This window comes from Macrotis lagotis, chromosome 1 (assembly GCF_037893015.1).
Source record: "Macrotis lagotis isolate mMagLag1 chromosome 1, bilby.v1.9.chrom.fasta, whole genome shotgun sequence".
NCBI classification, from domain to species: Eukaryota; Metazoa; Chordata; class Mammalia; order Peramelemorphia; family Peramelidae; genus Macrotis; species Macrotis lagotis.
In genome coordinates, this window is record NC_133658.1 from 34,349,797 (window position 1) to 34,375,046 (window position 25,250).

The 25,250-nt window shown below is 37.7% G+C and overlaps 1 long non-coding RNA gene across 8 annotated transcripts in view; it reads left to right on the forward strand.

Annotated features, from left to right (window-relative positions):
- The window catches only part of LOC141495411 (uncharacterized), a 43,302-nt gene extending 31,571 nt beyond the window's left edge, over positions 1–11,731 (forward strand). For 6 of the 8 annotated variants that reach the window (XR_012470769.1, XR_012470771.1, XR_012470770.1 and 3 more), the window contains 2 exons: positions 1,362–1,446; positions 8,573–11,731. This is a non-coding gene — a long non-coding RNA (uncharacterized LOC141495411). Of the gene's footprint in view, positions 1–1,361; positions 1,447–5,522; positions 8,545–8,572 lie in introns of those variants that run through there. The other 2 variants (XR_012470772.1, XR_012470773.1) reach the window with 2 other exon arrangements.
- The last annotated feature ends 13,519 nt before the right edge of the window (positions 11,732–25,250 follow it).

Here is a 25,250-nt window from a genome sequence, read left to right on the forward strand (position 1 = left end):
AGGACCTTGGGATCAAACAAAAGTTTTCTAATAAGGAGGAGATAAAGTAATAATAATAATAGCATTGACATAGCTCCTTAAGGTTTACAAAATACTTGTAAATATTTTCATTTCATTTGATCTACATTGGGGGTATTAGATTCTTTTTCTGTCCTAGATCCCCTTTTGAAACCTATAGATAGACAGACCCCCTTCTCTGAATCTTATTTCTAAATAAAAGATACAAGATTACAAAGGAAACCAATTACACTGGAGTAATCAGGGGCCATCCTCTTCACTTCCCAACTGGCTGCATTACTTTGGACTTTTCCATAATGGCCCCCTAGCACTTTTCTTCTCCCCTCCTGCTTTTCAGCTTTCCCCCTAGAGTATAAGCTCCTTGAGAACAGGGACTATCTTCAGTCTGTTTTATTTTGTTGTTGTTTTGCATTTATATCTTCAGTCTTTGCAAAATGTCTAGCACTTAGTAGACTGACTAGAAGCTTAGATAAATGGGTTTATTTGCTATTCACTAAGAATGGTCTCTGTATAACTGACTTTTGATTGTAAGAGAGTTCAGACCTTGAATATATCTTTTTTTTAGGTTGTTTTTTATTTTTTTTGCAAGGCAAATGGGGTTAAGTGGCTTGCCCAAGGCCACACAGTCAGGTAATTATTAAGTGTTTGAGACCGGATTTGAACCCAGATACTCCTAACTCCAGGGTCAGTGCTTTATCCACTGCGCCACCCAGCCGCCCCTTGAAGATATAATATATATATATATATATATATATATATATATATATATATATATATATATATCTTAAAACACTACATAGTGATCATTTTCCTTAGGCTAATAATATTTTGGAGGAGAAGGAAAGAGATATGATTCTAGCCCAGCAAATACACACCTCTCTGAAGAGAGCAGAGTTGCTAGCCCTGGGTTTCCGTTTTCCTGTTTCCTTCCTGGTCTAAAGTCTCCCTTGGAGAAGGATAGATAGAGGAGACTTTAGAGATTCCTTCCTCCCTGTGAATCATATCTAGACAGATATGACAAACGTGTTTTATATGAGCAACATTCACATACCTATTTTATAAATATTTTATTTTTTCCCAATTATATATACAATAGTAGTTTCTACCTATCATTTTTTGGTAAGGTTTTGAATTTTATACTTTTCCTCCCCCTATCCCCCACAGAAGGCAATCTGATAATCTTTACATTGTTTCCATGCTATGCATTGCTCAAAATTGAATGGGTTGAGAGGAAAAAACATATCCTTGAGGAAGAAATAAAATATTAGAGATAGCAAATTTATGTAGTACATAAGACAACTTTTAAAAAAAATTAATCTTCGGTCTTTGTTTAAATTCCACAGTTCCTGCTCTGGATACAGATGGTATTTTTCATCACAGATACCCTAAAATTGTTCCTGAATTGATGGAATGAGCGAGTCCATTAAGGTTGATCATCACTCCCATTTTGTTGTTAGGGTTTAAATGTTTTTCTGGTTCTGATCATCTCACTTAGCATCAGTTCATGCAAATCCTTCCAGGCTTCTTGAATTCCCATTCCTCCTGGTTTCTTTTTTTCCCCTTTTTTTCCCCTCCTGGTTTCTAACAGAACAATAGTGTTACAATAATGTACATATACCACAATTTGTTTAGCCATTCCCTAATTGGTGGACATCTCAATTTCCAATTCTTTGCTCCCACAAACAGGGCTGCTATGAATATTTTTGTACAAGTGATGTTCTTACCCTTTTTCATGATCTCTTCAGGGTACAAACCCAGTAGTGGTATTGCTGGATCAAAGGGTATGCACATTTTCATTGCCCTTTGGTCATAATTCCAAATCGCTCTCCAGAAAGATTGTATGAGTTCACACCACCACCAATAATGCATTAGTGTCACAGATTTCCCATATCCCTTCCAACATTGATCATTGTCCTTTCTGGTCATATTGGCCAATCTGAGAGGTATGAGGTGGTACCTCAGAGATGCTTTAACTTGCATTTCTCTAATCAGCAATGATTTAGAGCAATTTTTCATATGACTATAGATTTTATTTTCTCATCTGCAAATTGCCTTTGCATATCTTTTGACCATTTGTCAGTTGGGGAATGGTTCAACACATACACATATCTTATGTTGAAATACAGCTACCAAAATATTTTTTTACACATTCATGAATCCAGAGTGAACCCCCCCCCGTTCTAGATAAATATGTTAAAAGTTTTCTTACAGAGTCATTGAAATAATCATGATGATGATGAATGTGTGAAAGGACTCAGTAATTTATAAAGTACAATATAAATGTAAAATATTATTGTTTCTGCGTATCCAGTATTCTGCCAGCCATTATGGAAAAGGAGATAAAATAGCTCCACATATCAGGGAATTTAAAATCTAGTTGGGGTGGGGGCGACTAGGTGGCGCAGTGGATAAAGCACTGGCCCTGGAGTCGAGTCAGGAGTACCTGGGTTCAAATCTGGTCTCAGACACTTTATAATTACCTAGCTGTGTGGCCTTGGGCAAGCCACTTAACCCCATTTGCCTTGCAAAAACCTAAAAAAAAAATCTAGTTGGGGAGAATTGACTTAAATACACAAAATGATGGTAGAAAGACTAATTGGCTGCCAATGATATCAAAACATTAAGGATATGGGGTTCCCATAGTGTGGTTGTTCTCTCCCCCGGCAATGACAGCTACCTCTTTTTAACTCAGGAGACAGAGTTCAAGTATAACAACCACTATACAGTCAACCTGTTGATGGATGCTTTCCCTTCCTAACACCCCCTTTCCCTTAGTGTTAATCATTCTTCCCTTTAAAGCTACCTTGGATCTTCTTTAGATATGTTTTGTATATGTGTATAGATGAATACAGAAATATACATACATCCATACATACATACATGCATACTGCTAATCAGACCAACAAGTTGTGGTTGTTGGTTGTGGTTGTTGGTTGTTCTTATTCTAATGGGCAAGATTATTGACTGATAAGCAGAGGAGAGACTGGAGACTTGGGACTTTTAGGAGAGAGTGGGTTTGGAGCAATCATTTCCGAAGAATGAAAAAAAGAGCAACATCAGAGCAAAATAATAGAAATGCTTAAAAGAACAGAGGATTCTTCTGCATTTGCATCATATTAATGTAGTCTTCATAAGTTTTAAGGTTTCTTAACCCAATTCTCTTTCCCACTAACAAGTTTGGTGCCCGGACATATTTGGTTACATATTCCCATCAGGGGTCTACAGGGACCCATGAGAGGTTATAAGAATTTTTTTAATGCTGTTGACTTGAGTCCCCATTCTGCTGAATTCACCTAAATATTAAAAAGTATCATTCAACCATTTAGCATCAATTAGCTGTATAATTTGTTATAGAGATATAGCAAGAACAGGAATATAAAATATTCCTTCAATTTTTATGTTTCTCTGTCTCTATCTCTCTGTTTCTCTGCCTCTGCCTCTCTGTCTCACTCTGTGTATGTCTCTGTCTCTGTCTCTCTGTCTGTCTTTGTCTCTGACTCACTGTCTTTCTCTCCATCACACTAAAGCACTGGGCAGTAAATCGAGATTCCTGACCAAAGATTCACAGAGACTTCTCAAGGATCTGGGAGCAGATGTCAAGGAGCCTGTGAACTGGAATAGTGAAAAATGACATCTTAATTTTCACTAATTTAAATTGATCATTTCTTTCAATGACTCTAAAACCTAATTGTGAAATGAGGTCCACAGGCTTCACCTGAAAATCTGCCCAAGGTGCCACATCACAACAAAGGTTCATAATCCCTAAAATAAATACTTGCTGAAAACAGGCCAATTGAATGCTAATGTCAATGTGGACTTCCAAACCCCAAAAGTGATTTGTAACATAGGTCACCAGCAAGGCTGAAACATTTTTCTCTCCATTTACTTAGGCCTTCAGTAAATGATTTATGATAGAGTTTATGGGAAACAGAGCATGAAGCCCATCTAATTAGGTCCTTAAAAGAATCCTAAGAGTGGATGTTGAATTTTGCTAAATGAGCCAAAATGACATTACAGATGACTCTGATGTCACCCCTATGTGACAGTCCCAGCCTACAAAGTAGCATTTACCTTAAAAGCCTCAGGACTTAAGTAGAAAGAGCCTTTGAAGGGGATGAGTCATTTCCTAGAGCAGATGGAGCAGATCTCCAAATGAGGCAAAAGAGTAAATTCTGGAGGCCAGAAATTCAGTCTTTTTCCCTTTAACTTTCTATTCAATTGGACAAGTTAGGTCAAAAAAGTCTTTTTAAACTGTTGCACCCTGTCCTAAGTAGTAATCATAAAAACTTAAGTCCTAATTTGGATGGGGAAGAGGGTTTGCTAAGATTGGGATCTTTGTCATTGGAACCCCCGGGTAAATGAGAGTCAGAAAATTTAGGATTTGACTTTGCTTTTCCATTGTAGCCATCCCCACAGTATTATTATACCTGCTTTTTTCCTTCTCTCTCTCTCTCTCTCTCTCTCTCTCTCTCTCTCTCTCTCTCTCTCTCTCTGTGTGTGTGTGTGTGTGTGTGTGTGTGTGTTTGTGTGTGTCTCTTTCTCTCTCTCTCTGTGTCTCTCTCTCTGTGTGTTTCTGTCTCTGTGTCTGTTTCTCACTCCATCTCTGTCTCTCAGTTTCTGTCTGTCTCTCTGCCTCTCTCTCTGTCCCTCTCTCCCTGTCTCTCTGTCTCTCTGTCTCTCTCTCTCTCTCTCTCTCTGTCTCTCTCCCTCCATCCCTCCTTCCTTCCTTCTCTCTCTTCTCCCCTCCTCTTTGTCTCTGTCTCTCTTCCTCCCTCCTCCCCACTCTCTTCTCTTCTCTTCTCTTCTCTTCTCTTCTCTTCTCTTCTCCTCTCTTCTCTTCTCTTCTCTTCTCTTCTTCTCTTCTCTCTCTTTTAACAGTATTGGGTCAGGGGGCAGCTAGGTGACACAGTGGATAGAGCACCGGGCCCTGGAGTCAGGAGTACCTGGGTTCAAATCTGGTCTCAGACACTTAATGATTACCTAGCTGTGTGGCCTTGGGCAAGCCACTTAACCCCATTGCCTTGCAAAAACAATGGGACCAATGAGGGTCAACAGAGCATGACCAATGGGCTATGCCTTGGGGCCCAAGAGTATTGGGTTATTTTAAGAACTACTGGACAAGGAATATAAACTAACTCTTGGTCTTGTAACCTCAAAAATTTAGATCTTGACCCAAGTGGACTCCCTAGTTTTTCCTGGTCCCTTGAGTGATCCATAAAATTTATTCATGGGTCTACCCCAAAATCATGGTACTCCAAGGTTTAAATCTCTCTCCCTTTTGATGCCTTTCTGAAAAGTGATGAAAGTCTTTTGGATCTGAATAAGAGTTAAGAGTCTAAGTTGAATTGAATTGAATAAGAGTTAAGAGTAGGTAACTACTGGTCTAGGTAGTTCTATATAGCAGAACCAAGGCCAGGGAATGTTAGGTTTCTTTTATTCTCATCTTTAAAATATCACATGGTTGTTTATCCCCTTAGTTCTAATTTCTTTTTTTTTTTTTTTAGGTATTTGAAAGGCAAATGGGGTTAAGTGGCTTGCCCAAGGCCACACAGCTAGGTAATCATTAAGTGTCTGAGACCAGATTTGAACCCAGGTACTCCTGACTCCAGGGCTGGTGCTTTATCCACTACACCACCTAGCTGCCCCCTTAGTTCTAATTTCTCTTTCACCACATGACTAATAAGGAAATATGTTACACATGACTGTAAATTTACAATGTGTATCAGACTGTATGTTGTCAAAGGGAGGGGTAAGAAAAGGGAGGGTGGTAGAAAAATGTGGAACTCAAAAGTCTGCAAAAAGATGAGTGTTGAACTTTGCATGTAATTGGAAAAAATAAAAATTAAATTAAAAGAAAAAAGAAAACAGTGTCTTACCCACACATAAGAGAGTAGAGGTGGCCTCTAAGTAAGTCTTACATAACAGTGCAACTTTGAAGTCTTCCAACATTGATTTTGATTATGAGAGAGAGGAAACACATATTTGTGGTTCTAGTTTTGAACAAATTTGGTTAGTAAAGGCACCTGCAAAAGAGTTGAACACAGTTTGGAAGAGAAAAGAAATTAGTCATAGCAATTTCCTAGTTTCACAGGGATTTCAGAGGTCATATAATTCAATACCTATATTTTATAGTTGAAGAAACAAGCTTCAGAGAATTTTAAATGATAAACCTAAAGCAGAAATGGTAGTCAGGACTTGATCCCAGATCCAGTGAGGGACTCCAAATTTAGGGCTCTTGTTCCTACTAGTTGTTCCCAGCACATAAGATTAAAATCATGAATACATATGAAGACACCAGGTCTTATGAGAAAAGTGGGAAAGGAAGAAGAAGATAATAGAATAACAGAAGTCTGACCAATGGGAGTACCATCAACAGAGCATGACCAATGGGCCCACATAGAATAAGCTGGGAAGTCTGCTTCCAAAAAAGACTGGCAATTTATAAAGGAAGGTCCATGCTCCCTTATTTGGACATATGCAGAAATTCTGTAACTGCTAACCTCAGAATAAAGTGTATAGGGCATATAGAACTATGCTTATAATTTTCTTGTTCATTTTGTTGTTCATTTCAGTAATGTCAGACTCTTTTGGGTGTCAAATGTGATTTTGGTTTGGTTTTTTTTTTGATAAAGAAACTAGAGTGGTTTGCCATTTCCTTCTTTAGCTCATTTTACAGAAGAGGAAACTAAGACCAACAGGGTTAAATGACTTACCATGGAGTCATAGGACTTCAGAGCTCAAATCTCTCTTTTCATCTCTTTTTGAAAAGTGATGAAAGTCATTTGAATTTGAATAAAGTATTAAGAGTAGGGATTGTAAGTGTCTGAGACCAGATTTGAGAGATCTTACTGACTTTTGTCCCCATCTATCCACTGTGTCACTTAACTGTCCTGACATCCATTCAGAAAAAGACATCGATGTACTCAAAGTTTTCCTTTGTCACCTTGTTGATATCTCATCATCCCTCCAAAGTCTCTGGTATTACTTTTTTTTCCTAATAGTATTTTACTTTTTTCTAATTACATATAAAGACAAATTTTAACATTCTTTTTTTTTTTTAATTTTGAGTTCTAAATTTTCTTTCTCCCTCTCTGGAGAATTGTGTGGGAGAGGAAAGTCTCTCCAATCCCTAACCCTGTGCCTCTAGAATGGAGCCATCTTCCCATCTGAGTCTTCTCTTTGGTACAGAGTCTTGTGACATCTCAGAAGATAGTTGGGTCTTTCATGGCTACACATTTTCTTTTGGTTTTTTTTTGCAAGGCAATGGGGTTAAGTGACTTGCCTGAGGTCACTCAGCTAGGTAACTATTATGTGTTTGAGGTTAGATTTAAACTCAGGTCCTCCTGATGCCCAGGCCAGAGTCCTATCCATTGTACTACCTAGCTGCCCCTATAGTTGGGTCTTTTCCATGATGGGGAACCCCAAGTAGCAGGGCAACAGCTACTGGAGTGATTGTGTGACACTAGAGGTAGTTTGAAAAGGAAAGAATCGGAGGCTTACTTGACCATTTTTTCCAACAAACTGTACACATTGATTTTATTGATTTTCTAGAGCAGGGGTGGGGAACCTTTTTTCTGACAAGGGTCATTTGGAGATTTATAAAATAATTCTTGGGCTATACAAAATTATCAACTTAAAAATCAGCCTGCGATATTTGGTCAAACATTCCATTAATTCACCCCTAAAAAGCTTCTAGATTTAATGACTTTGAAGTCCTGCCTGTGGTGCCAGACCAAAAGGACAGATGATTCTCCCCCTGGTCCAGAGGTAGGGTGTCAAACTCATGGTCCAAAGGCTGCACAGTTGGGTAGTTGACCCAAATGAAAATATAATATGTAAATAAAAACATAAAAATGCAACACAACACAAGATAATGTTAATTTGTAGTTTTCTAAGCCAATATACTACCTCCCTTTCCTATTTGAGTTTGATACAACTGGTCTGGACTTAAGAAAGGGATGGAAAAAATAATAATAGTGCAGAGTAAAATTAAAAGTAGGGCAACTGGACAGAATGCAGAGCCTGGAGTCAGGAAGACTTGAGTTCAAATCCAGACTCAGACACTTACTAACTGTGTAACCTTGGGCAAGTCACATAACCCTGTCTGACTCAGTTTCTTCACCTGTCAAATGAGATGGAAAAGAAAACAGCAAATCACTCCAGTGTCCTTTCCAAGAAAAGTTATGTGGATTAAATACAACTAAAATGACTGAACAACAACAAATTGAAAGTTTTTTCATAGAGCACATCATTAAATATTCATAATTCCATCCCAACCGAGAACCCATCTTAGTGTAGATAAGACTGTACTTAGCAGAGGTCAAAATGTCAAATGTCAAATGAGAAACCATTCTAATGGAACTATTTGCAAATAAGACTTGAATATTAATCTCTTCACTAATTGTAATAGCAGGAAAAATTGTTGGATTCTGTTTTAAGTACTCCCTTTTCTGAGTAGGAATAAAGCCATCTGGTTCATATACCTTTTTTGGTTTGTATCATGGGGACCTTTTTACTTCTTGTTTTTTTAATTTTTTTTCTCCTTCTTCTTAAGGGGAAACTTTACACTAAAGCAAAAACAAAAATGGGACTTTTCCATGGGGATGAAACTGAGGTAGGGACTAGAATTGAAGCACTGAGGAGCCCAATTCCCTTAACAAGAAGACAGACAACTCCAAAGAAAGGATTAAAGGATGAATGAGCTGGATGCAAACCCATGAAGCTTCATCTAAAGTGTGCCCGGAGAACCACTGGACTGGAAATGAGAAAACAGATAATTAACAAGTTTAGTGAATCCCTGGAGACAGATATCAAGGGTCCAGTCCAATGCCTATCCATATGAACCTCTGGGAGGTAGGACTATGGAATAGGACCTAAAAAGGTTGCTCTTCCTCCCTTTTTGTGAAAGGAGAAAGAAGAAAGCAGAATCCTCCCAAAAGGCAAGGAGGGATCAGTGCCTAAAAGGTAAGACCTGGCATCCTTACACTTTTGGTAGGATAAGCAAGACGGAGGATGAAACACCTGCCCCCCACCTTCGCAGCTGCCACTTCTGTGAACTTGCAGGAGGGTGAGAGAATGTGGAGAGGGAGAGGATGGCTGCTTCCTGCCTCCTGCTCACCACAGCCCCATGCCCACTCCACCTCTCCTTACTGGTCTCTCTCTCTTTCCCATTCCTTGTTGTTTTGAAGCACTTTGTTTGCTTTCTGTAGTGGCCAAGATTTCTCCAAGTGAAACTGGTTTCTGTAGGATATCGATCTTGAGTGAGGGTGTGTCCTTGGGGAGATAAGAGGAAGCATTGGAGTTAGCTAGCTTATGATTATGATTACTCTGAAACACAGACACACAGACACACACACACACACACACACACACACACACACACGGAAACTATTTCTTTCAATCACTAGGATGTCTGACTCGAGCTCCAATATGAACCAGAGACGTTACTGATAAAACAGTACTATGATTTCCAAAAATCTCAAGGAAAAGGAAAAAAAATCACATGAATTCAGACCTAATAGATTTTTTCTATCCAGTTGAGTGAAAATGTGATATTAAGGAGAATGAGATAATAATCATAGAAGGTTTAGCCTACTTTCAGCACATCTGTCTTTTTTTTATTTTTATTTTTTTTGGTCATGTCCAACTCTTCATGATCTCATTTGGGATTTTCTTGGCCAAGACACTGGAATGGTTCACCATTTTCTTTTCCAGTTCATTTTACAGCTGAGGAAACTGAGACAAACAAGGTAAGGGTCACACGGCTAGTAAATGTTTGAGGTTGGATTTGAACTCGTGAAGAGGAGTTTTCCCCTGACTTCTATCCACTATGGCACCACTTAGCTGCCTGTCTAATGAATAGTAGATGCTTATTCCTTTGCTTTTCCCTTCCTTAAGATCTCTGTGAGGTTATTGGTCTCACTCAAATCACTTTCTTCATTACTTATTCTTAATTAGGTTTAAAGAGTCCTATCCTCTCCTCCAAGCCAAGAATGGAAAATGATAACTAAAGGAAAAATAGATCTAGAAGAGGAGAGAAAATGGCCCTATCCACATAAGGGCTGGGGCAAGAGAAAAAGTCCTTGGTTTTCCTCTTTACTCAAAGACTCTGGTTGCTTCTAGAACAGGCCACTCAAGGAGGAAGTAGAAAATTGGAAAATTGTCCCATTGAAATTGACCCCTGAGATGAGAATCAAAGAATTTGGTTCAATAAAATGAAATTCTGCCTTAAACAATCCTTTCCAACAAATATCTGTTCAATGCCATCAGTTAAGATGAAGTAAAATAGTCAGTTGTATACCCCTAGGGAAGAAGTATTCAAAAAATTCAAGGGAAAAAAAAAACAGAAAAAATTAAGCCTGACCCTATAACCACAGAGGAAATGTGGCTGGGAGGGAATGGGGAGGATGGGAGATTTTGGAAAACAAAAGTGGTTTGTATGTCCACAAATAATCCCAATGAGGAAGTCAAAACAGGCACATCTTTTAAATAACAATGTGACTGCACAGGAAATCCCCCAAATGAACTCAGATCATAAAATGAGATCTAGAAAGGGACAGGAAATGGAAATGAGGATAGGGAACCAAGGGCAGACACAAAAGAATATTTCAACTCTGTACAGTACTGATAATAAGAGGAAAGCACAGAAATGACTTAGGATTGCAAAAAGACCAAAAGATAAGGAAAAAAAGCAGCAGGAGCTTTTCTTAAAATAAACAAAGCAAAGATCAAAGCTGAAAGAGGGAAAAAAAGCAACAAAAACCCAACCCCCACTATTTTTGAAGCAGTTGAAGTAATATGATGGTAACAGACTTCAGAAAGAAAATAGATGCTCTCAACTCATTTTGCTTTTATCAAGAAAAATGCCTTACAATAGCAATCATCATGAGATACTGAGGTCCCCTTCAGAGAAAGTCTTCCATGACAACTGGTATATATCATCGAGGTGACTGTGGGCTATGAGCAAGACTAGTTCATCACTGAGGTCCCTTACTATACAGAGATTCTCTGATCCCTCATCTGACAGTGTCTCTCCCTGAAATTATCTTCTAGTTTTGTTTTGTTTTTTAAACAAAACAGAACATTTATATTCATTGTCTCCACATCTTCATTGTTTCAATTCGTGACCCTGTGGGTCATTGCAACCAATACTGGCTAAGGGGTTTTCTTTCTTTTTTTTTTTAATCTTCTAGTTTTTAAAAATATATTTACTTTATAAATACACACTCATATATGTCTGCCCCCAACAGACTGAAAACCTCTTGTGGGCAGGAACTGCTTAAATTTTTTTTTTTTTAGAAAATAGTCTTTATTCTTTTTTTTAAGAAAGATTTTATTTATTTTGAGTTTTACAATTTTATCCCCTAATCTCGCTTCCCTCCCCCCCCACAGAAGGCAGTCTGCTAGTCTTTACATTGTTTCCATGGTATACATTGATCTAAGTAGAATGTGATGAGAGAGAGAGAAATCAGATCCTTAAGGAAGAAACATAAAGTATAAGAGATAGCAAAATTATATAATAAGATAATGGGTTTTTTTTTCTAAATTGAAGGTAATAGTCTGGTCTTTGTTCAAACTCCATGGTTCTTTCTCTGGATCCAGATGGTATTCTCCATTGCAGACAGCCCAAAATTGTTCCTGATTGTTGCCCTGATGGAATGAGCAAGTCCATGGTAACTTCCATTCTAATAGGGAAAGATAGCACATAAAAGGGAGAGGGGGGTGGATTGTCCTAGGAAAGGGGAAGAGTGGCACATAGGTGATGACTGGAGGGGAAGAGTTGGGGGGGGAGTGTGCATAAGACAGGAAAATCATGAGTCTAGGTGAATGCTTAGGAGGGTACTGCTTGTTTATGGTGGTCAGGTGGGGAGAGAATTCTGAAGGGGCAAATGAAAACGGCTGAGGCAAAACAGAACTGAGAAAACTCCAGTCTATGAGTCCATAGAATCCTTGTTATAATAAGAAAGAGAATATGGTGTTAGTATGTCCTAATAAGGAAAAAAGATGCCTAGTATACAAGCTGGGGCCAGATATAACAAGAGTAATAACTCCAAGTTGATGAGACCCTAGGGCCACAATGTCCATGTAAGCCCCCTTTAATAAAGGCAGCTAGAACACTAGATCTGGTGTCAAAAAGACCTGAGTTCAAATTTGTCCTCAGACACTAGATTGTGACCCTGGGCAAGTCATTTAACTGCTTCAGTTTCTTGATCCAAAAAATGGGGATAATAATTCCTATCTCCAAGAATTGTGAGGATGAAATGAACCAGTAACCCATTTATTTTACATACAAGTGTCAGGAGGTGGGGTTAGGGGTGGATTGGGGGGTAAGGGTGGATCTGATTAGGAGTGGTGTATCAGTTCTCTTTGTCCTATGGAAAACAAGAAGGTGAAATTGTAGGCCAGTCTTTTTCTGTTTTATGGACTTAATTATGGAGTGGACACTCTGGGTCTAGGCTATTCAAGATACCAGTAACCCTCAAGTTAGAACTAAGGCAGAATTTCCAAGATAAAATAGTACCCCTAAGCATAGAACCTGGAGGGAGGGTTGGTTGGGGGGGAGAGAGAGAGAGAGGAAGGAGGAGGTAGTTTTAGAAATACATCCACATGGCATCTGGTAATTCAGCTGAGCTCAGACAATAAAGCCCTCAGGAGACTCATTCAAATTGCAATAGCAGCAGCTTTCTTTCCCCCTAAAATATAATTGATCTTCCCCAAAGTGGTAGCTAGCATCCCTACTGGGAAAAAAAAAAAAGAAAATATCAACCTCCACCTCATCCTCTGTCCTCTCTAGTCTTGAGGCATAATGGACAGAATGATGGCCTTGGAGGCAGGAAAATCTGCTTCCAAATCCTTTTCCACTTTTCTACTTGGCTGTTCACCTAGATTTCATGATTTTCAGAAACTCATTATTTTGCAAGATGAAATCAACTCCAAAACTCAACCGTTCTTTAGGTGGAGGTTGAACATTGGAGAGCTCCTCTCTAATCTTCTACCATTGAAAGAGGGCATCCAGGGACTTTAGTTCACTTCCCATCCCAGCTACAGGATTTCATCATGTCCCTTAAGGCAGGAAGTGGGGTATACCTCCTCCCATCTTCAGTCTCTTTTTATCTCGTCTTTCCCTATTAGACTTCAAGCTTCCTGAAGGCAGGGTCTCTTATGCCTTTCTTTGACTCAAAAGATACAGAGAAATGAATCTTCATAGGGGGCCTTCCTCAAATCCTCAAATCCCAAAGCTGAAAGACCCCTGGTCTAACCCATCCCTGACCTTGAATCCCCTCTGATGCCTGTCTCCCTGACATGTGACCATCCAGGCTACCTGAAAGACTGCAAGTGAAGAGATCCCAAGTTAGCCCATTTTACTTCTGGTCGGTTCAAATCATCAGAAAATTTTTCCTGATGTTAGAACCCCAGCTTTCCTTTTTGTAACATTTACCCTTCATTCCTAGTTCTGTCCTTTGGACAGAAAGTAAAATCCTATCCCTCCTCCTTTAACCAATCAACAAGCACTTATTAAGTCTGTGTGTCCTAGCTAGGACACAGGATGCAAGGAAAGGCAAACAGTTTCTGCTCTCCTGTAGTTCATATAATGGGTGACATGAAATTGCCCACCAGGATCTTCTTCCACTATCCCCAGAGGTCTATTCAAGGTGACCTAACTCTCCATCTCACCCTCTGCCATCCCATTCTCCTTTTGCCTTCAATCTTTCCCAAGTCTTTTTCAAGGAGTCCTGTCTTCTCATTATGTGGCCAAAATATTTCAGCTTCAGTTTCTTCAGTAATTGACCTTCTCAGTGGCTTAGCCCTACCTGATCTAAAATTATGTTATAAAGCATCAGTCATCAAAATTGTCTGGTATTGGCTAAGAAACAGAGTGGTGGACCAGTGGAATGGACTAGGTGCAATAGCAGGAAACAAGTATAGTAATCTGCTGTTTGATAAACCCAAAGAGGCCAGCTATTGGGATAAAAACTCTTTGATAAAAACTGCTGGGAAAATAAGTTAGTATGGAAGAAACTCAGATTAGACCAATACCTCAAACCCTATAGCAAGATAAGATCCAAATGAATACAGGATTTAGACATAAAAAACAATACTATAAGCAAACTAGAAGATCAAGGACTAGTTTCGCTGTCAGATCTATGGAAGGGGAGCAGTTTGTAACTAAGGAAGTGATGGAGAATATCGCTAAAAACAAACTAGATGATTTTGATTACATTAAATTAAAAGGCTTTTGCACAGACAAAACCACTGTAACCAAGATCAAAAGAAATGTAGTAAATTGGGAAACAATCTTTACCACTAATGATTCTGACAAAGGACTCATTTCTAAAATATACAGAGAACTGTTATATTTAAAAAAAAAAAGCCATTCCCCAATTGACAAATGGTCAAAGGATATGCAAAGGCAATTTACAGATGAGGAGATCAAAGCAATCCATAGCCTTATGAAAAATTGCTCTAAATCATTACTTATTAGAGAAATGCAAATTAAAGCTTCTCTGAGTTACCACCTCACACCTCTCAGACTGACTAATATGACCAGAGAGGACAATGATCAATGTTGAAAGGGATGTGGGAAATCTGGGACACTATTGTTGGTGGAGTTGTGAACTCATCTGACCTTTCTGGAGAGAAATTTGGAACTACACCCAAAGGGCCACAAAAATGTGCATACCCTTTGATCCAGCAATACCACTACTGGGTCTATACCCTGAAGAGATCATGAAAAAGGGTAAAAAAAAAATCACCTGTACAAAAATATTCATAGCAGCTCTGTTTGTGGTGGCAAAGAATTGAAAATCAAGTAAATGTCCTTCAACTGGGGAATAGCTTAGCAAGCTGTGGTATATGTATGTCGTGGAACACTATTGTTCTATTAGAAACCAGGAGGGATGGGAATTCAGGGAAGCCTGGATGGATTTGCATGAACTGATGCTGAGTGAGATGAGCAGAACCACAAAAAACTGTACACCCTAACAGCAACATGGGGGCGATGATCAACCTTGAAGGACTCGCTCATCCCATCAGTGCAACAATCGGGAACAATTTTGGGTTGCCTGCAAAGGAGAGTACCATCTGTATGCAGAGAAAGGATTGTGGAGTTTGAACAAAGACCAAGGACTATTACCTTTAATTTAGGGGGAAAAAACTGATATCTTATTGTCTGATCTTGTTATCTCTTATACTTTTTGTTTCTTCCCTAATGATGTGAATTCTCTCTCATCATACTCAATTTGGATCAAGGTACAACATGAAAACAATGTAAAGACTGACAAACTGCTTTCTGTGGGGGGTGGGGAGGAGGGAGGGAAGTAAGATTAGGGGAAAAATTGTAAAACTCAAATAAAATCTTTAAAAAAAAGTAATTGATCTAGTGAATAGTGTGAATTAATTTAAATATTGAAAACTATGTAATACAAAATAGAAATGGGGTAAACCAGAGATAATCTCAGAAAATGGAATGATATGAGCTATGGAGATGCTTCTGGACTATTTTTTTTACCTACTCAGCAGAAAAAAATGATGCAGGGGGCAGCTAGGTGATGCAGGGGATAGAACACCAGACCTGGAGTCAAGAAGACCTAAGTTCAAATCCAGCCTCAGACTCTTAATAATTGCCTAGCTCTGTGTGACCTTGGACAAGTCACTTAACCCCATTGCCTTAAATACATAAATTTTTTTTAAAAGGACATTAATACCCCTTTCCTTGATAAAAAACAAACAACTAAGCAAATAAAAACACCACCACCAACAAAAACAGGAATCACATTCCCTCTCCTACCTCACAAACTCTGACTGGGAGCAGGGGTTCAAATCTAGGACTCTCAAAATATCTGACAACCATAGTTGATCCACAATTCCATAGAGTTTGGACTGGCTTTCCTGAGGTCACCAATTCCATCCCCCTGTTGCTTAGCGCTATGGCCTCTGTCACAAATGAAATAAAAAATTAGAAGGCACTTTAAAAGGCCATCTGGTCTAGCTCCACCTGAAGCTTGAGTCCTCTGCATCAAAAAATTTGTAGCTAATGACCCCCTTTTCAGAGCAATAGATTTTACATGTTGTCTTTCTCCATTAGATTGTGAACTTGAGAACAGGGACTGTCTTTGTATTCCCAATGGTTACTTCACACATGGAAGGTATTCAAAAAATGTTTATTGACTGACTCAGTAGAATTTTATACAAACAAAACTATTTTACTTATCTCTTCATTCTTTTCTCTTTTTTTGGCATCAATATTATTCCTCCTTCTGTCCTTTCCATTCTCTCCTCCACCCTTCAAAAAAAAAAACCCATTCAGAATAAATCAAGATAATCAAACAAAATAGATCCACAGCATGTTTCAGGAATGTGTGTTGCCCATGAAAGATATACATGGAGGGAGAGAGGGAGAGAGACAGAGAGACAAAGAAAGAGGGCAATCAGGAGGAAATTACCCCAAAATTTCTAGTGAGGCAAACTGGAAATCAGTTAGATATTGAGGAGTCAGTTTCTCCTACCAGTCTATACCTTCTAAAGTCTATCTTTTTCTCCATATATCTCTCCCCTAATAAAGTCTGGAAGCATGAACATTTTCTCATAAAGCAGAGGAAAAGCAGACTATTCCTTTTCTCCAAAATTCTTGCACCAGTTTCACCTTTCACACAGTAATGCAGCATTGGACCAACATTCTCTTCTTTTACTAGGAAAGTTTAATGCAAAATATCCCAGATGTAGTTATAAAAAATATAGGGTTACATTCATCTCATTCCATATCTTTATTTTGTCATATTTCTGTCAAGAGTTATGGGGGGGGGGGCTAGGTGGATAGAGCATTTGCCCTGGAGTCAGGAGGACCTGAGTTCAAATCCAGCCTCAGACACTTAATAATGACCTAGTTGTGTGGCCTTGGGCAAGCCACTTAACCCCATTGCCTTGCAAAAAACCTAAAAATAAATAAATTAAAAATTTTTTTTTAATTTTAAAAAGAGTTAGTGTGGTTGTGAATGAAGATTACTTTTGGTTGATATTCTAGAATCCTGGTTAATCATTGCATAGATCTTACCTGTGGCTCCATGAAGTTTTAGAATGCAGTCACACCCTGATAAATCAGCAAAATATCTGGCACTACCACATTCCCTTCTTTATCACTTTTCCCCCATTATTTTCTTTGATTTTCATGACTTTTTGTCCTTATAGATTAATTTTTGTTTCATTGTTATTTTAATTATATTAGTGCGATCCAAGCATGAGTATTCAAAACCTCTTTAATTATTTAGGTCTACATTTTTATAGAGTATTTTGCAGGTGCATTCATATAATTTCCGTGTGTGTGTGTGTTGGTAGTCAGATTCAAATATATATTTTTTGTAATTGTATTTTATTTCATCCTGCTCAGTTTTATGAGTAAATACACAGAAAGACTGATAAATTGAGTTCATTTTATATACTCATATGTGACTGGTTATTGTTCCCATTCATTTTTATGTTGAATCTTGAGTTTTCTATGTAAATATTCAAGTTATCTGCAAGAAAATTGCTTTTTCTTCGTCTATATTTATTCTGTAAATATTTTTAGTTTCATTTCTACAGCTAAAATTTTAAAAATTAAAATTTTATCTGATACTGATTAAGTGGAAATCTCTGTAATACCCTTGATCTTATAGGAAAAGACTCTAGAGTTATTTAAGTAAATATGTTAGCCCTTAGTTTTAGATAGCAACTATTTATAATATTAAGGAATGGTCTGTTTATTCCTGTACTTTCTAATTTTTTTACCATGAAATGGAGTTATATTTTGTTAAAAATACACTTTTTCTGTACTTATTGAAATAATTATTGTATATTTTTAATAAGTTTATAGTTTTCTTAATATTAAAACAATCTTGAATTCCTAATAAAAATCCAATCTAATCATGTACATATTATTTTTAATGTTTTTAAAGATAGCAAATATGTTAGTTAATATTTTTGCATCAATATTCATTAGACATAATGATCTATAGTTTTCCTACTCTACTTTATCTCTTCCCAACCCAAGTACCAAGTCCTTAATTTTTTTAATTTGGAGTTCTTTTATGGCTTATTCAATTTATTTTTCTGAAACTGGGTCATTTAAATTTTTTATTTCTTTTTCCATTTTGTAAATGTAGTCATTTCATCTAAATTATGTTTTCAATATAACTAATATTATAGTAACAATACAAATGTCCTATATTTAATTATTATGCAATATAACCAGGCAAAAGAATTCTATTTCATTTACTTCTCATTTGTTATCAAGTGAGATAACAAAAAACTAATGATAACAAGGATAACATCTTTGATAAAAAATGATAACAAAGATAACATCTTTTTTTCTATGCTCTTTTTTTTTTTTTAGGTTTTTTGTTTTTCTTTTTGCAAGACAAATGGGATTAAGTGGCTTGCCCAAGGCCACACAGCAAGGTGTGTCTGAGACCTGATTTGAACCCAGGTACTCCTGACTCCAAGGCCTGTGCTTTATCCACTATGCCACCTAGCCGCCCCGTATGCTCTTTTTCAGAGCAGCATTCTGTTTTATTATTTTTCAATTATCTTTTAGTTTTATTCATTAATTTGGTGGGTTTTGTTTTCAATTCATTTATTTTTTATTTTCAGAATTTCTATTTTTGTTTTAATAGGTTTTTAACAATTGTTACCTCTCTAGTTTTGTTTAGTTGAAAGCCCAATTCATTGATCTATTTAATTCTCTTTTCTTGATGAAAATGTTAAAAAAAAATATAAACTCCCCCCTAAGTATTTGGTGTATTACTACATTGCTATCATTTTCTGAGCTTATCTATTTTTTTTAGGCTTTTTTTTTGCAAGTCAAATAGGGTTAAGTGGTTTGCCTAAGGCCACACAGCTAGGTACTTATTGTCTGAGGTCAAATTTGAACTCAGGTACTCCTGACTCCAGGGCCTGTGCTCTGTCCACTGCCACCTAGCTGCTTACCTGTTGTTTTGATAATGTATTCTTTGGCCCACCAATTCTTTAGGATTAAACTATTTAGTCTCTATTTAAATTTGGCATCTTTCTTTAAATGATCCCACTTTTCATTTATATATTTATTTACCCATCCACTCATTCATTCATTCATTTGGACTTTGGTTGGTCTGGAAATAAGCGGCTGATCATGAGCTATTGCTGATCAGTCTGGAAGGTTTTTTTGTTTGTTTGTCTGTTTGTTTGGGATTTTTTTAGGTTTTTGCAAGGCAATGGGGTTAAGTGGCTTGCCCAAGGCCACACAGGTAATTATTAAGTGTCTGAGGTTGGATTTGAACTCAGGCCCTCCTGACCCCAGGGCTGGTGCTCTGTCCACTGAGCCAACTAGCCACCTAGCCACCCCCCCAGCCTGGAAATTTTAAACTGCTTCATTACCTACCCGGATAAGTTTGAACTTCCTTAGGCAGCCTGGTGGGGGCAGTTAAGTGACACAATGGAGTTTTGGACCTGGAGTCTTGAGTTCAAACTTGACCCCAGACACTTACTAGATACGTGACCCTGGTCAAGTCACTTAACTCTGCTTCTGTAGCTCATCTGTAAAATGAGTTGGACAAAGACGTGGCAAACAATTCCAGTATCTTTATCAAGAAAACCCCCAATGGTTCACCAAAAGAGTCAGACATGACTGAAATGACTAAACAATAATTGGCAGGTTGGGAATCCCTAAGTCCTCAGGGTTTATTTACTGTATTAGTATTATATTACTATATTAGTGCCAGGTGTGATGCAGACACTCGATCAACTATAGCCTCACAACAGCTCAGAACTATTGAGCTCTCAAATGGTCCACCAGCTTCAGTTCCCTTAGGGCAAGGATTACAGGTGTGTGCCTTCATGTCCAAAGCTGGTTCAGCTAATATGAAAAGCAATTTGAAACTATGCCCACCAAAAAGCCACTAAATTGCGCACATCCTTTGACCCAGTGTTATTTGACTAGGTCTGTAAACCTAAGCGATCAAATAAAGAAGAAAAACAAATATATTTAGAGTAACTCTTTTTTTTTTGGTGGCAAAGAGCTAGAAACAAAGGCAGTACCCATCAATTAAGGAATGGTTGAACAAATTATGGCAAAGAAATGTAGCTTTTAAAAAATTAGTTTTATTGATGTCTTCTGCTTCTTAAATCATTATCCCAAATGTTCCTTCCCCTCTCCCTCTCAGAGAGCCAACTCATATAACAAATAGTATTTTTTGGAGAAGAAAAACTACCAGCCCAATGGACAGATATAGTGGGAAAAATCCAAAGACCATGCAATGTGCAGCACCTGTGGATCTTCCACCTTCACAAAGGAATAGATTGGGTTTTTCCTTTCATATTACTTAATTCACATCATGCCTGGTCTTTATAATTTTGTTATATTCACCTGATTTTTTTTTTTGATGTGTTGTTCTTTCCATTGACACTGTTGCAGTTTGGGGGTCTATTTTTTTCTTGGCCCTGCTTACTTCACTTTGCATCAATTAATATAGATCTTTCCATGTGTCTCTATCCCACACATAATTTCTTACAATATAGTAATGCTCCATTACACTCATGCACCGCAATTTGCTTTACCATTCCCAAACTGATGGGCACCTATTTTGTTTCCAATTCTTTGCTATCAAAAAAAAGTCCTACTATAAATATTTTGTTATTTAGAGAAATTTTCTTCTGATTAATGGCTTTCTTGAGTCTAAGCCTGGTACTGGAGTCTCCATTCAAAAGCTAGTTCAATATCATTTTAATAATCTTTTTTGCATAATTACAAATTGCTTTCTAAAATAGTTGTACAAACATCATCACCATTTCACAGCTGCACCAACAATAAAATATTGTGCCTAGCATTCCACAATCCTTCCAACATTGATTATTACCATTTTTTGTCATTTTTGTCCATTTGCAAGGTATGATATGAAACCTTGTGATTTTTTTGATTTGCATTTCTCTTATCAGTAGTAATTTAGAAAATTCTTTGTTTGAGATTTTATTTCTTTTCCCAACTACATGCAATGGTAGTTTTCAACAATCATTTTTATTGCAAGGTTTTGAGTTTTACATTTTTCTCCTCCACTTCCTCCTCCCTCTAATAGAAAGCAATCTAAGTTAGAATGTTCTTTCAGATGGTTGTGAATTCTCTGCATTTCTTTTGAGAACTGTTTGTCCATCTTCTTTGATCATTTATCAACTGGGGAATGTCCATTAGTGATACATATATACAAATATACATATATATAATCATATATATATATATATGTTATGAAATTCTTATCAGAGAAATTCGAAACATTTTTTTTTCCATTCAATCACCTCCTTTTCTTTCCTTAAATGTCTCAGTTTTGTCTGTGTGGAAGTTATTTACTTGTTGCAATCAAAGTTATCTATTTTATCTTTTGTAACTACCTTTATCTCATTTGATTGTGCAGCTAGGGAGTGGAGTGGATAGAGCAGTGAGACTGGAGTCAGGGGGCTCATTGTCCTGAGTTCAAATTTGGCCTCAGACACTCTAGCTGTGTGATCCTGGATAAGTCACTTAACCTGTTTGCTTCAGTTTCATCATCTATTAAAAGAGCTGGAGAAGGAAATGGTAAATCACTCTAGGTTCTAATAACCCCAAATGAGAGAGAGATACAACTAAAAATGACTGAACAACAGCAACATGTTTGGTTAAGAATATATCTCTTACCGGCAGCTAGGTGCCACAGTGGATAGAGCACCAGCTCTGGAGTCAGGAGAACCTGAGTTCAAACCCAACCTCAGGCAGTTGATAATTACCTAGTTGTGTGACCTTGGGCAAGTCATTTAACCCCATTTGCCTTGCAAAAAATAAAAAAAGAAGCCATGAAAGGGATAGGTTTAGAGAAACCTGAGAAGATTTTTATGAACTGATACTGAATGAAGTGAGAAGAACTTAGAAAATATTATGAGAATTTGTTTTGCTTGGCTATTCATATTTGTTTTATTTTTTTCTTTTCTTTTTCATTAACAGGGGAGGTAGATGGGAGAAAGGTGAAATAAATGAAAAATGAAATAAAATAAATCACCTCTACTTTTTCTTACAGGACAACTATCTTTCATTATATTCATGGAGCAAAATTTGTTCAGCCATTCCACAACTGATAGGCACTCTTTTGTTTCCTTTATCACCATACCAAAAAAAGCTGCTATAAATGCTTTTGTTAGCTAGGGGTCCTTTTCCTCTTTGATCTCTTTGAAGTTTAGATAGTAATGATACTACTGGGTCAAAAGGTAAGCACAATTTAATAATTTTTGGAACACAGTTCCAAGCTTCCTTCCAGAATGACCGTACTGAATTCACAGTTCCATGAAAAGTGCTTTAATGTCCTGTTTCCTCACGGTTACTCCAACTTTTTTTTTCATTTTTCCTTTTGATCAGTTTTGCCAATCTGATGGATTTGAGGTGGGTTCTAAGAATTAACTTAATTTGCATTTCTCTAATTATTAGTTAAATGGAACATTTTGCCACGGGCTTATGGATACCTTAAATTTCTTCCTTTGGTAAGTGCCTATTTTCTTCTTTGTCCATTTGTTAATTAGGGAATGGCTGTTGTTCTTGTTAACTTAAATCAGTCACCTATATATCTTGCAAATATGAGATCTTTGCCAAAGAAATTTGCTACAAAAATTTTTTTCCTGATTACTTGCTTCCCTCTAATTTTAGCTATGATTTTGATTATATTAAACTTTTTTAAATTATATAAGAAACATCCATTTTATCTTTTGTAATTCTATCTCTCATCTGTCTCTCTCTCCCTCTGTCTCTGTTTTTCTACCTCTTCCTATCTCTCTCTGTGTCTTTGTTTTTCTTTTCTGTCTGTCTCTGTCTGTTTCTAATCTCAGTCTCTGTCTCATTTTTTTGTCATGAACTCTTCCGCAACTATAGATCATGTAACATTTCCATTACTCTAAAGTTAGTGTCTGTCAAACTGCTTTCCAGTTTTCCTAGCAGTTTTTTGTCAAATATTAGGTTCTTACTTAAATGTTAAACTTCTTTGGATTCACTGAACTGGATGTTATTGTATTTATTTGCTTGTATTTTACTTTTGATTGAGATGTCTGGGCCTTTTGTGATTAATCGGGGGTGATGACAACCTAATCCTCCCACAGGAATGAAACAATCCCTATGTTTCAGGAACTTCTACTCTAAAGGAAGAAAAAAAGACATATAGAGAGGTGAGCAGGAGAGCCAATTATTACATTTTCAAAGAATTTCTACCTCCAAATTGAGCAAATCTGAGCTTGATTTGTTGTTTTGTTGATTATCTAAGCTTAAGAAACTGTTGGAGAAATTGTTATTAATTCAGATTAAGCCCCAAAGTACATTCTACATACATCCCCCCCAGCCCCAGAGAGTCAGTTAATCATTTACCAGTATACCTCAGGACACTGGCAAGTTACATAGAATCAATAGAAATAAGTAAAAGCTAGTTTGAGAAGGAAGGCTCTCTCAGTTGTGGGATATCAGGAAAGGCTTTGTATAGAGGTTGTGAATGAGCTGAGTCTTATAGGAAGAGCAGTAATCTGTGAGAAGGAATGTATTCTAACATGTAGCAAGGCCAGTATATTCCAACCACGGAGATAGTTGGATGTCTCAGAAGCTGAGACGTTTCAATCTGGGCCAATTGGAAAGACTGAAGGTAGGAGGCCTAGGAGATAGAGGCTAAAAGCTCTGACTATTTCCTTTCTTCAATCCCACCCACTCTGCTCCCAAAGCCCACACATCTCCTAGGCTCCCCTGGCCCTAGGATAGCTCTGACTTCAAATGACTTTCTTGGGGTTCAGAGAAACCCTGACTTCTGTTGCTAGAGGCAGAAGCTAGCAGAAGTCCCTAGTGAGGTCGAAATAACATTCTAGAGTATTTGTATCCGGCAACAAATGCTCTGACTCTTAACCAAAGCCCAGAGCTGCCAGGGAGAATGAGGCCGCTTCTGGCCCCTCGCCCAGCCTGGGAGGAAGCCAGGGTGTGCTGGGGTGAGATTAAGACCAGTAATGTAATAGCAGCTGAGGTGCATTTAATAAAAGCCTCAGAGAGCTTCAGAGAACACATGGTAGAGAGGAGAGGAAAGTTACCTGGCAGTTGCCCATCAGAGGCATGACCCTGGCTCCAGTCTGTCTTCCCAAACATCACATGGAGCAACATGGTCCAGTTGAACTGATCTGTTTGGTATGGCTATGGCTATGGACCCAGGAAGACCCAAGTTCAATCCTGAACATTCAATGCTATACCAGTCTGAGCAAGTTATTTAACTGCTATCTGCCTCAGTTTCCCCAACTGTAAAGTGAGGATAAGAAGAGTATCCACTTCCAGGGTTCTTTTGAGGATCAAATGAGATATTTGTTTTTTAAAATTTTATTATTTTTTAAATTTATAGCTATTTTATTTTTGTACAAATGATGTTTTTTATACATTATTAAAATATTCTTGTTTAAGAGTAAACATAATACTCCCTATCACAAAAAATATAGACCCTCATGAGCAATAAAGTAAAGGAAAGATGAAAAAATTAAAATTAAAATAATAATAGTAATAATAGTAATAATAAGGGCAGCTAAGCGGCACATTGGATGGAACACCAGCCCTGGAGTCAGGAGCAATAAAGTAAAGGAAAGAGGGAAAACATTAAAATGAAAATAATAGTAATAATAATAATAATAAAGGCAGCTAAGTGGCACATTGGATGGAGCACCAGCCCTGGAGTCAGGAGCATCTGAGCCCAAATCCGGCCCCAGACACCCAACAATCACCCAGCTGTGTCACCCTGGGCAAGCCACCCCAACCCCACTGCCCTGCAAAAACAAACAAAAAAACCCCAAAATAAAATAAAATAAAATGATGATGATGATGACGATAATAGTAGGGGCAGCCAGGTGACGCAGTGGACAGAGCACTGGCTCCAGAGTCAGGAGCACCCAGGTCCAAATCCGGCCTCAGACACCCAACAATCACCCAGCTGTGTGACCCTGGGCAAGCCACCCAGCCCCATCTGCCCCACAAACCCCCTCCCCCTCCCAAAAATAACAACAGCAGCAACAACAATAATAATAATAATAATAAATGTACTGCAGTCTGTGTTCCAACACCACCAACTCTGTCGCGGGTGGATCACATTCTTTAGGATAAGTCCATCACAAAAGCTACTTCCATATTTTTCCACTGTTGCCATTGCTGATCGCAATTCCCTCCATTCATACTTCCCCACTATCGTATACTATATTTTCTCTCT